The sequence below is a fragment of the Thermobia domestica genome, chromosome 9, assembly GCF_964235325.1.
Source record: "Thermobia domestica chromosome 9, izTheDome1.hap1.1, whole genome shotgun sequence".
Lineage (NCBI taxonomy): Eukaryota > Metazoa > Arthropoda > Insecta > Zygentoma > Lepismatidae > Thermobia > Thermobia domestica.
In genome coordinates, this window is record NC_137462.1 from 63,979,528 (window position 1) to 63,992,281 (window position 12,754).

Sequence of the window (12,754 nt, forward strand, 5' to 3'; positions counted from 1 at the left end):
CTGTTGAAGTTGGTTCATTTGACAGGATATCTGCTTTAAAAGGTCTGTCACGGTATCAGGAGCATGACTACCACTTTGCGTAGGTCGGTCTTGTATACCTTCAGTTTCCGACATACCTCGGTTTATTCGTTTTCCGCTTCTTAATATAGTAACATAAATATTGGGCTCAATTGTGTCCGTTGTTACTGTACTTCAGAACGATACACTAACTCCCGGTATGAAGGCACCATTTAATTATGTAACTGGTTCTTAATAAGTATTTCTTGAGCCACAATAACTATAACAGAACATTGAAACGTAAATATTATTTATTTATACCTTCGTTTAATATTCCTATTACAAACCATTAATTTCTTGGATATCAATCCTTCAGAGAACTTTGTAATCTTTTCACTTAACAACCTCTCTTATTTATATTTCAATTTTTTGTAACCAAGGAGCACTAATAATCTTTACAATACAATTTTTCTTCTTCTTTACAAAATATGCTCCGTTGTCGCACCTCTGATCATCTTTCTAAGACCGGTACAGGTAAATAATAGTACAACATACCGTTGTAGAGGTAAGAGCCATAATATATTCCTCGACCGACGTGTAAGTAAAGACAGATGAAGAAAAAAGATGCTCCATTAGCATGCAAAGTACGTAAAAGCCACCCAAAGTTTACATCTCGACAGATGTGAATTACTCTGTTGAAAGCTAATTCAATACTTGATACATAATGTATTGCTAGAAATAGGCCAGTAGCAATTTGAATAATTAAACATAAGCCGAGAAGAGAGCCAAAATTTCATCAATATGAAATGTTAATAGGAGCTGGAAGATCTACTAAAGCGTTGTTAGCAATTTTAAAAAAAGGTGATGTAAGCGAATTGGTGTTGACATATGACTTAGAGGGCCGAAGAGGACCTTGATATAGTGAAGTGATCTTTACTACTGCAATTAGCGTAATAAATAGATATGTTGCTAATATAATAGTATTTATTAAGATTGATGTTATATAAAATTTTATACCAGGAATTTCTTGGTAATTAGTTGTATAGTGATGTGGATCTGGCAGTGAAATTATATTTGGAAGTATAAGAGGGTCAATAATTATTATAAGAGTTAAGAGGAGTGGAGCTAAAGAAATTAGTAGGAAAAGGTTAGGTGTTAGAGTAAATATTTCATTTGATGCTAGTCTTGTAACATAAATAAATGAAACTAACATACCTCCTAGGAAAACTAGGAATACAATGTAAGAAAATCAAGGAGATTCTCTTATAGTTGAAATAATTAAGCAGGTGGTAATGGTGTTAACAATAAGCATTAGTCCCATTGAGAGAGGGTGAGATATTTGAATTAGAATGAATCTTAAAACTACTAAAATTATAAGTAATATTCAGGTTATTTTAATTTCAAGAGGTAGTTTATTAAGATATTAGTTTTGGGGACTGAAGATAAGTTTGCACTTTCTCTTGATGCTTTTAGAATTTTATTCATTAATGGTTTACAAGACCAACGTTTTAATTAAACTATAAAAGCTTATGAAAATATTATTTATTTTATTTTCTTGTTTTCTAGTTATTTTAGGAATAGCTTGTTTTGTTATTCAGCGTAAGCATTTACTGATGGTTTTATTAAGACTTGAATTTATTGTGCTGATAAGTTTTTTACTTCTGTCTTATTCTTTAGGTAGCCTGTATGTTGAAAATTATTTTTGTTTATTGTTTCTAACTTTTAGTGTTTGTGAAGGTAGTTTGGGGTTATCAATTTTGGTGTCTATTGTGCGAACTCATGGAGGTGATTACTTGAATTCTTTAGTTGTGTTACGATGCTAAAATATTTAATATTTATATTGTTTTTGATGCCCTTAGGTTTTAATTTTAAATTATGGTGAGTTGTTCAGTTTTGTCTTATTGGAGTTTGTTTTTTATTTATAATAAGAAATAGTATAGGATTGGTTCCCTGGGAGGTGGGTTATTATTTGTGGAGTGATAGTTTGAGTTATTCATTGATTTTATTAAGTATTTGAATTGTTATTCTTATAATTATGGCTAGAGAAGGTGTCTTGAGAAGTTCATTTTATAGTGCAAGCTTTATTAGTTTAGTTTTATTGTTACTTATTTTACTTTACTTGAGATTTTCTTCCTCTAGATTGTTTATATTTTTTTTTTGAGGGTTCTTTAATTCCTACATTATTTTTAATTTTGGGCTGAGGCTATCAGCCCGAACGAGTACAGGCAGGGATATATTTATTATTTTATACCTTGTTTGCCTCACTTCCACTTTTGATTGGTATTTTTTATTTAGAATATATTAAGGGTAGTTTATTGATAATTAATATGAGAAGTGTAATAGATTTAGGAATTACATATTATATGTGATATTTTGCTTTAGTTATTGCTTTTTTAATTAAAATGCCTATATTTCTGGTTCATCTTTGGCTACCTAAAGCACATGTTGAAGCACCTGTAAGTGGCTCAATAATTTTGGCGGGAGTTTTATTGAAGCTAGGAGGGTATGGCTTATTACGTATTATGTATTTTATAGAAAATGTAGCTGTAAGTATAAATTTAATTTGATTTGGTATTAGAATTGTGGGCATTTGATCAGTTAGATTAGTATGTTTACGACAAGTTGATGTAAAGTCTTTAATTGCTTATTCTTCTGTTGCCCATATAGGCTTAGTGTTGATAGGCTTACTAACGATGGGACTATGAGGATTTAGAGGCGCTCTTACATTAATAATTGCTCACGGTCTGTGTTCTTCAGGATTATTTTGTCTCGCAAATATTTCTTATGAGCGTCTAGGAAGTCGAAGACTGTTAATTAATCGTGGAATACTGTCTTTTATGCCGAGTTTAGGGTTGTGATGGTTTTTATTAAGAATTGCTAATATAGCTGCACCACCAACATTAAATTTATTAGGAGAAATTAGTTTGTTAAATAGAATTGTTGGTTGATCTTGATTGAGTATGTTAGGGTTAGCTTTGCTTTCTTTTTTTAGAGCTGCCTATAGATTATATTTATATTCATATACTCAACATGGAATACCTTATTCTAATTTATATTCTTGTTGAGGAGGAAGTGTGCGAGAATATTTATTATTGATATTACATTGGTGGCCTTTAAATTTATTAATTTTTTTTGCAGGACCGAGATTCTTATGGTTGTAGCTGCTTGAGTAGTTTAGAATAAAATTTTAGTTTGTGGAACTAAAGAAGGTTTAATTGCCCTTAGGCCATGGTTTGACCTTTTTCAATTTGTATGACTAGATTTGCCTTTTTAAATAGAATAAGTATTCTTATATTCATAATAGGCTTGAGTTTTTTAATCAATATATATAGTGTATTTATTGAGTGAGAAGTTATTTCTTTTAATAGAAATAAAATTATTATAACTCTTCTATTTGACTGAATATCATTTATGTTTATAAGATTTGTACTTTATATTTCTAGAATAGTAATTTATTACAGTGAACAATATATAGGGTCCGAGCGATACCTTAATCGGTTTATTATGCTCGTATTAATATTTGTTCTTTCAATAGTTTTATTAATTGTTTCTCCTAATTTAATTAGAATCCTGCTTGGTTGGGACGGGCTAGGATTAGTATCATACTGTTTAGTTATTTACTACGAAAATGTGCGGTCTTATAATGCGGGTATGTTGACTGCCCTTTCTAATCGTATTGGAGACGTGGCAATTTCATTAGCTATTGCTTGAATATTGAATTATGGAAGTTGAAATTATGTCTTTTATTTACATAGAGTTTTAAATAAAAATGAGATAGTAATTATTTCTAGTTTGATTATTTTAGCAGCAATAACGAAAAGTGCACAAATTCCTTTTTCTGCGTGACTGCCAGCAGCAATAGCTGCTCCTACGCCAGTATCAGCATTAGTTCACTCTTCTACACTTGTAACTGCTGGAGTTTATTTGTTAATTCGTTTTAGATACGTTTTATTGAGTGTTTATATGGGAGATGTACTGCTTTTATTATCAGGATTGACAATATTCATAGCCGGCATCGGTGCAAATTACGAATATGACTTAAAGAAGATTATTGCTTTATCTACTTTAAGTCAGCTTGGTCTTATAATAATAATTTTGTCTATGGGATTTCCTGTATTAGCTTTTTTTCATTTATTGACACATGCTTTATTTAAGGCATTACTTTTTATGCGCGGGAGCAATTATTCATGGTGTGGGTGATACACAAGATATTCGTAGAATAGGAGCACTTGTAAGTCAGATGCCACTTACTTTATCTTGTTTAAATGTAGCTAATTTGGCTTTATGTGGGATACCATTTTTAGCTGGATTTTATTCTAAGGACTTAATTTTGGAAATTTCTTCTTTATCCTTAATTAATGTAGTCAGCTTTTTCTTATTGTTTTTTTTCTAAGGGCCTAACTGTATGCTATTCAGTACGTTTAAGATTTTATTTAACGGGTAAGGGCTTTGGGGGTGCTAATATTCATTCTATTAATGATAATGAAGGCTGAGTTATATGTAAGGGAATATTAGGATTGGTAGTAATGGCAATCTTAGGAGGTGCGACATTGAGTTGACTGATTTTTCCTACTGTTAATTGTGTTGTTTTACCTTTACATCTAAAAATAGGCGCCGTACTTGTGAGTGTAGTAGGTTTGTGGGTTGGTATTTTATTATCAAGTTATTCTATTGGACAGTCTTTAGTGTGTATGAAATTTTATTTTAGTTCTACAATAATAGGAAGCATGTGATTTTTACCTTATTTATCAACAAATTATAATATTAAATTACCCTATATGCAGGAGGTGCGTATTATAATAACATTGATCAAGGGTGGAGAGAATGTCTTGGTGCTCAAGGCATGTATAGTAGTTTTAAGGACGGTTCAATATTAATTCAACATTCACAAGATAATTTATTTAAAATGTATTTATTAATTTTTTTAATCTTTACAATTTTCCTCTGCTTCTTTATATTTGTGTATTTAGGTAGCTTATACTGAAAGCATAGTATTGAAGATACTAAGAAGAATTATGTTCCCTAAATATACTCCCTGAGAAGAGCACTCTCTTTTTTACCCCGAAAAGGTAATGTAATATTTATACTAAGGGGGTTATAATTATTTTATATTAAGAGATGTTAACGGTACAATCCGCTAAAGATAAAGTTAGCAGCTTCTTCTTGATTATTCACATCTCCTTAGTTGGGGTGTGAAATACCCAGTAGTATCATTAACAGTGAAATGCCTCTTTTTGGCTTCAACTAACAAGCAGGGGTCAAAGAGACCAAAGGTTCAGGTCGAAACTGAGTGCAATTGTTTGCTTCCTACTTATGAGATAAGTTGACAGCAACACCTTTTGGATGCAAACCAAATATTATATTTAACTATTATCCCATCTTATTAGTCGGCTCATGTTAGAGATCCTTGATTTCATTCATGATAAAGGCCCACTAAGAGAATTACTAAGAATGTTAATCTAACGAGAGATCAGGATAATGTATTAGTGCTGTTAATGGTAATTGTTATTGGGAGTAGAAGGGCAATTTCTACATCGAAGATGAGGAAGATTACAGCAATAAGGAAGAATCGTAATGAGAAAGGAATTCGGGCTGATGATTTAGGATCGAATCCACATTCAAAGGGGGAAGTTTTTTCTCGGTCATTAATAACTTTTTTGGAAAGAAGAGTTGAAATGGCTATAACGATTAAGCAAATAATAATAGTTAATAGACCAGTTGTTAAAACTGTATTAATTGCCTATTTCATTTAAATGATCTTTTTGATTGGAAGTCAAATATACTATATATATTAAATAGGCTAACCTCCTCATCAATAAATAGAAATATAAAGGAATAGTCATACTACATCTACAAAATGTCAATATCAGGCAGCAGCCTCAAATCCAAAATGGTGTGTAGGAGAAAAATGTGATAAAAGGTGACGTAATAAACAAGTGGCTAGGGATGTAGAACCAATGATAACGTGAAGACCGTGGAAGCCTGTTGCTATAAAAAATGTTGAACCGTAGACAGCGTCTGCAATAGTGAATGGGGCTTCATAATACTCGTATGCTTGTAGTGCAGTAAAGTATAGGCCAAGGAGGATTGTGAGCAGTAGACCTTGAGTGGCTTGAGTGTGATTACCTTCTATTAATCTGTGATGAGCTCATGTTACAGTGACTCCTGAGGCGAGTAGAATTGCAGTATTAAGTAAGGGAATATGCATTGGGTTGAATGGAACGATGCCTGTTGGAGGTCAGAAAGATCCAATTTCTACTGTTGGTGCTAGTCTACTATGAAAGAAGGCCCAAAAAAATGAAACGAAAAAGAATACCTCAGAAATAATAAATAAGATTATGCCTCACCGAAGTCCTAATGTAACTTGCATAGTGTGCAATCCTTGATATGTTCCTTCTCGAGTCACATCTCGTCATCATTGAATTATAGTTAATAATGTAATTAGTATGCCTAGGAAGAATAGGGAAGGATCATATTGATGAAATCACTTAGTGAGACCTGTGGTTGTAATTAGGGCCCCCAAAGCTCCAGTAAGTGGTCAGGGGCTTTGATCAACAAGGTGGTAAGGGTGATTTTGTGGTGCTGACATAAGTAACTTCTCTTGAATATAGTGTAACTAGGACGGCGAATACATATGATTGAATTACTGCAACAGCAGATTCTAGTATTAGGAGGGTAATTTGTCCAATTATTAGTAATGAAAGTATGGAAAGAGATAAAGAGGGGCCTGTATTACCTAGTAAGGTTAAGAGGAGATGCCCTGCAATTATATTTGCTATTAATCGAACAGCTAGGGTTCCAGGGCGAATGATGTTACTAATTATTTCAATGCATACTATAAATGGTATGAGAGGGGCTGGAGTTCCAGAAGGAACGAGATGGGCAAATATATGTTGAGTGTGATTAATTCAGCCATAGATTATGAAACTTATTCAAAGGGGGAGGGCAAGGGTTAGCGTAAAAGTTAGGTGTCTGGAGCTGGTAAATACATAAGGAAATAAGCCTATAAAATTATTAAATAGGATGAAGGAGAATAAAGAAATGAATAGGAAGGTTCTTCCTTGATGACTAGTAGGACCAAGAATAGTTTTGAATTCCTTATGAAGGGTTAGGGTAATTTTATTTCATAAAATGTTTGGCCGTGCTGGTAAGAATCAAAATGGGATTGGAATAATTAGAAGTCCAATTACTGTTCTAAGTCAGTTAAATGATATATTTATAATTGAAGCAGAGGGATCAAATGTTGAGAAAAGATTTGTTATCACTTTCAGTTTATGGTTGTTTTTTTAATGTTAGTGCTATCTAAGGAAGGATGAGGCGTATTTGAATTAAAATATATAATAGATGAAAATAAAAGGTAGCACAAGGAAAATATAATAAATAAGATGAGTCATTTTAGGGGAGATATTTGTGGAATAGAAAAATACTATTAAGTAGTACTTTAAGCTTGACATGCTTACGTTATAATTTAACTAATTTTTCCATTAGGAGTAATTGTTACTTTACTATCTTTTGGTTTAAGAGACCATTGCTTACTTTCAGCCACTTGTATTATTTTTGTTATTCAGTTAATAAATACTGAATGAGGGCAGGCCTCAACAACAATTGGTATGAAACTATGATTTGCACCACAAATTTCTGAACATTGACCGAAGAATAAGCCTGTGCGTGTAATATTAGCTGCTACTTGATTTAAACGTCCTGGAGTGGCATCTGCTTTAATACCAAAGGCGGGTATAGCTCATGAGTGAAGAACATCAGCAGCGGTGATTAAGATACGAATGTCAATATTAATAGGCAATACGATGCGATTGTCTACATCTAGAAGACGAAATGAATTAGGACTTATTTCATTGATGGGCACTATGTAAGAATCAAATTCTGTTAGGGAGAAGTCAGAATATTCATAACTTCAGTATCATTGATGTCCAATTGTTTTAAGAGTAATTGCTGGCTGGTGAATTTCGTCTAGTAAGTATAAGAGTCGTAAAGATGGGAGGGCGATAAAGATTAGTGTAATAGCAGGCAAAATTGTTCAAATAGTTTCTAGGGCTTGGCCCTCTAATAAGTTACGGTTAATATATGCGTTTGGTAGAAGAGAGGCTAGTAAATAGCCTACGAGAACTGTAATTATAGTTACAATGAGTATTGTATGATCATGAAAAAATACTATTTGTTCTATTACAGGGGACGCTGCATCTTGAAGTCCTAGTTGATTTCAAATAGCCATTTCTAAAGAAGATGGTTATTCTTATGTTTGGGGCTTAGGCCCAATGCACTTATCTGCCACCTTAGAAGTTTGTTAGTAAGGGAAGTTCTGCATAACTATGTTCTGCTGGCGGTAAGTTCTGGAATCATTCTAAAGATGTTGTTTGTTGATCTGAAAAGACTACCGGTCGAGCTCTCGCAAAGGCTTCTCACATAATAATTACAAGTACTAGTACGGCGACGAAGGAAAGGAATGAGCCAATACTTGATACCATATTTGATGTAGTGTAGGCGTCTGGATAATCTGAATACCGGCGAGGCATCCCACTTAAACCTAAGAAATGTTGAGGGAAGAATGTGATGTTTACTCCTATAAATATTACTAGGAATTGAATTTTTAGTCATGTAGGATTTATTGTTGTTCCTCTAAATAGAGGGAATCAATGGATAAGTCCTGCTATGATAGCAAATACAGCACCTATAGATAGTACATAATGTAAATGTGCTACTACATAATAAGTGTCATGGAGAACAATGTCTAAGGATGAATTTGCTAATACAACTCCCGTGAGGCCTCCAACAGTAAATAGGAAAATAAAACCTAAAGTTCATAAGATTGAAGGTGAGTAAGTTATTTGTGCTCCATGAAGCGTGGCGATTCATCTGAATACCTTAATTCCTGTAGGAACAGCAATGATTATTGTGGCAGCAGTAAAATAGGCACGAGTATCAACGTCTATACCAACAGTGAATATATGATGAGCCCAAACAATAAATCCTAGGAACCCAATTGCCAGTATTGCATAAATTATTCCTAAAACGCCAAATGTTTCCTTTTTACCACTTTCTTGGGTTACAATATGTGAAATTATACCAAATCCCGGAAGAATTAAAATGTAAACTTCAGGATGACCAAAGAATCAAAATAGGTGTTGGTATAAAATTGGATCTTCTCTTCTGAAGGATCAAAGAAGGAAGTATTAAGATTTCGGTCAGTTAGGAGTATTGTAATAGCTCCTGCTAATACAGGGAGAGATAAAAGAAGTAGTACGGCAGTGATTACTACAGATCAAACGAATAATGGCATTCGTTCTAAAGTTATTCCAGGAGTTCGTATGTTAATTACGGTTGTAATAAAATTTACGGCCCCGAGAATTGAGGATACACCGGCTAAATGGAGGGAGAAAATAGAAAGGCCAACGGAGGTTCCGGCGTGAGCAATGGCTCTGGAGAGAGGAGGATACACAGTTCATCCAGTTCCTGCACCACTCTCTACAATTCTTCCTGTTAATAGTAGAGTTAATTAAGGTGGTAATAATCAGAATCTTATGTTGTTTAGGCGGGGGAATGCCATATCAGGTGCTCCTAGTATTAAAGGCACTAGCCAATTACCAAAGCCTCCAATTATAATTGGCATAACTATGAAGAAAATCATAATGAAAGCATGAGCAGTAACAATTACATTATAAATTTGGTCATCACCAATTAAGCTACCTGGTCGGCCAAGTTCTGCTCGAATGAGAAGACTTAATGATGTTCCTACTATTCCTGCTCAAGCCCCAAAGATCAAGTATATTGTACCAATATCTTTATGATTTGTAGAAAATAATCATCGTTGCAAGTAAAATTAAATAGGGTGGCCGAAGTATTAGGTGATAGATTGTAAATCTATTTATGGTTAATAAACCTCCTATTAGGTTTTATAGTCAATATTTATGATGTCGGACTGCAATTCCGGAGTAGTAGTTAATATATACTAAGACCTAAAAGGTTGCCTTTTATTTATAGCTTTGAAGGCCATTAGTTTTTTTAACTTAAAGTCTTTGTTTAAAGGATGTTAACAGTTAAAGGTAAAATAATTATACCTCTTAATGAAATAATAATGAATATTGATCTAATTGATGTTTCTAGACTTTTTTTCATTAAAGATGTTCATGTTTGATTATAGTGATTAATAATGAAAGCAGCATAGGCAATTCGTATATAGTAGAAAAGAGTTATTAGTGCTATTATTACTATTAGGGTGAGAATAATAAATGATATTTGTTCGGCAGTTTTTATAATGATGATTCACTTAGGTAAAAATCCTAAAAATGGTGGAAGACCTCCTAAAGATAAAAGACTAGTAAAGATAGCTAATTTTGTTGTTACAATAATTTTATTAGAGAAAGTTTGATTAATATGGAATATTTTGTTTCTCGGGGTTCTCCCGTTTCCTCCCACTTTCTTCATTCCACCATTTCATTCATAATTCATTATCAGCGTCTCCTTTAGCCTAACAGGCATAATCGTTAGACGTAAAACTCAAAGATTTCATTTCCTTAGTACTGTAAGTACAATGTTCCTTTATTTTTCCATTTCATTCTTTGTTTTTACCATGTTTATTCGTCTTTTCTCATTCTTAAAAGTTATGTAGGGCTTTTTCTTTTTCGCCAAGGGTGAGTCTTACATTCGAGGGCTTTTTTTAATGTTTTTCAAGTCGATCCAACGCGTCTCGGTTTTCTTTTTAATGTATGGATTTAAATTGATCCTTTCGTGGAACAAGCGCTGCCGTTTCTTTCCTGTTGCATTAGGTATATAATTATTTCTCGACAGCTATCGTATATTCGTTTCTTAATGTGTAGGCAAATATACCACACATTAAGAGGCGAATATATACTCTTCAATAGGCTAGTATCCAAGTACTAAAAAAAAAAAAAAAAAAATAGAAATCAACAACACTAGAGGTGGTCAATTGGATATGGAAATCCCCAATCCATAGATAATACGAACCTTCGGAGAAGCGAAATTTCCAAAATCTTGATACAGACCAATCAAATGGTCCACAATACTTTGACGTTCCCCAATGTGTGCTTCCGAGAGAGGGTGGTGATGCATTTTGCTGTGGCAAGATCTAGGGTTCTTAGGGTCTATCCTCATCTGTTATTTATTACAATAACCCAGTGGTCTTACTTATCTGGTATAGGAGCTTGTAAATTATTATGCAAATTACAACACAATAGTGAAAAATCAATCAGCAGCCACAAGGATAAATTTATTTTCATTATTGTTTTTACTCATAATAATCGTTGTCCAGTTGTTATTCGTAGATTTTTTTTACCCAAGAAAAGTGTTTCGGTCAGAGATCAGTTCAGAACTATGATTTTTTCTTTTTTATCATTTTTTTTTTAAAAATGTGTTGTAAGCTGTGTGTTTTAGAGTAGATATTATTATTATTATTATTATTATTATTATTATTCAGTTCCATATGTCCAAATAATCATAAATTGATGTGTATACAGTGTTGACATTAGGAATCTCAATCTATGTATAGTAGGATCTCGATTATCCGACACAGTTTCAGGGTTATTTGTTTCAACCACTATTCAACCGATCTATTTAAAAATTTACGGGACCAAAACTAGGTAGCCCTAGTAGCCTAACCCCTAACTTTGGTGCAAAATGGTTGAATAGGGCTGATAAATAGCCTCAAAAGTGTGGCGAATAATCGAGGTAGTACATGGATTGAAATTCCTAATGTCAAAACTGCGGATGCACATCAATTTCTAATGGTTTTAACATTTGGAATTGAACAATCCTGTGAGACTTCCATGACATTTGAGGCAGCAAGAAGCAAAGGGGTATAAATGACATTTTCAATAGAGTATGTATGTCTCTAAAATGGATTCTGCACAGCAAAATATACAAACTGCATAATGAAGTTCGGCGTAGAGCATTCATGGGTAGACTTTCTATTGAACTGCGACGAGCTTCACCATCCAGTTTGTATATTTAGCTGTGAAGAATCCATTTTTGAGACATCCATACTTTATTGCAAATGTCACTTACACCCCTTTGGTTCTCGCTGCCTCATTTCGAGAACCCCCTTCCCCCCCAACTCACATGAAGGGTGTGAAAAAGACATGATTTACACGTGTAAATCACGTAAAAAAGACGTATGACGTGTAAAAGACGTCATAAAAATCACGTCATATTCCCGGACATTTCCCTCCTAAGGTGAATCTGCACCCATCAGTGCAACTCCTTCCACAATGAATAATTCATAAGGTATTAGGAGTGTATTTCCTGATGAAAAAAACTACACCAAGTATGAATTCATGTATTGTTGTCTAAACTGGGACAGCGCCCTGTGTCTAATGAACACTATTTTATGCAAGTTAATACTTAATACAAGTGTTATTTCTTGGCTTAAGGTTCTAACTTATTCTTATAATCCACTATGATAGTAGAGGAAGAAGAAGAAAAATACTTGCGTGAAGTTTTGAATATAGTATAGTTTACGATTTATTATTTCTGATAGTGGGTAGATAAGTTTATGAAGTAACACTTTTAAGATAATATTTTTAATTCTTAATTTTATTATTACTTGTCTTTTGATTTAATTTACATACTTACTATCGGTTTCACTTATAGATTAAGAAAATTCAGCTTATCATATAATGGCTACAAATATAATATATTGTTGCAAAAATAGGCTCTTATGCAACAATATATTATATTTAGCTTTTATTTTATTAGAGGCTTTACACTATTTTCACCGTTAACCGTT

At 33.2% G+C, this 12,754-nt stretch overlaps 3 pseudogenes; 2 read left to right on the top strand and 1 right to left on the bottom strand.

Annotated features, from left to right (window-relative positions):
* The first annotated feature begins 1,772 nt into the window (after positions 1 to 1,772).
* Positions 1,773 to 3,158, top strand: LOC145694011 (NADH-ubiquinone oxidoreductase chain 4 pseudogene; annotated as a pseudogene).
* Positions 3,159 to 3,960: 802 nt separating this feature from the next.
* On the top strand, positions 3,961 to 4,730 carry LOC145660846 (NADH-ubiquinone oxidoreductase chain 5 pseudogene; annotated as a pseudogene).
* A 2,812-nt stretch (positions 4,731 to 7,542) lies between these two features.
* Positions 7,543 to 8,227, bottom strand: LOC145694012 (cytochrome c oxidase subunit 2 pseudogene; annotated as a pseudogene).
* Positions 8,228 to 12,754: the final 4,527 nt, after the last annotated feature.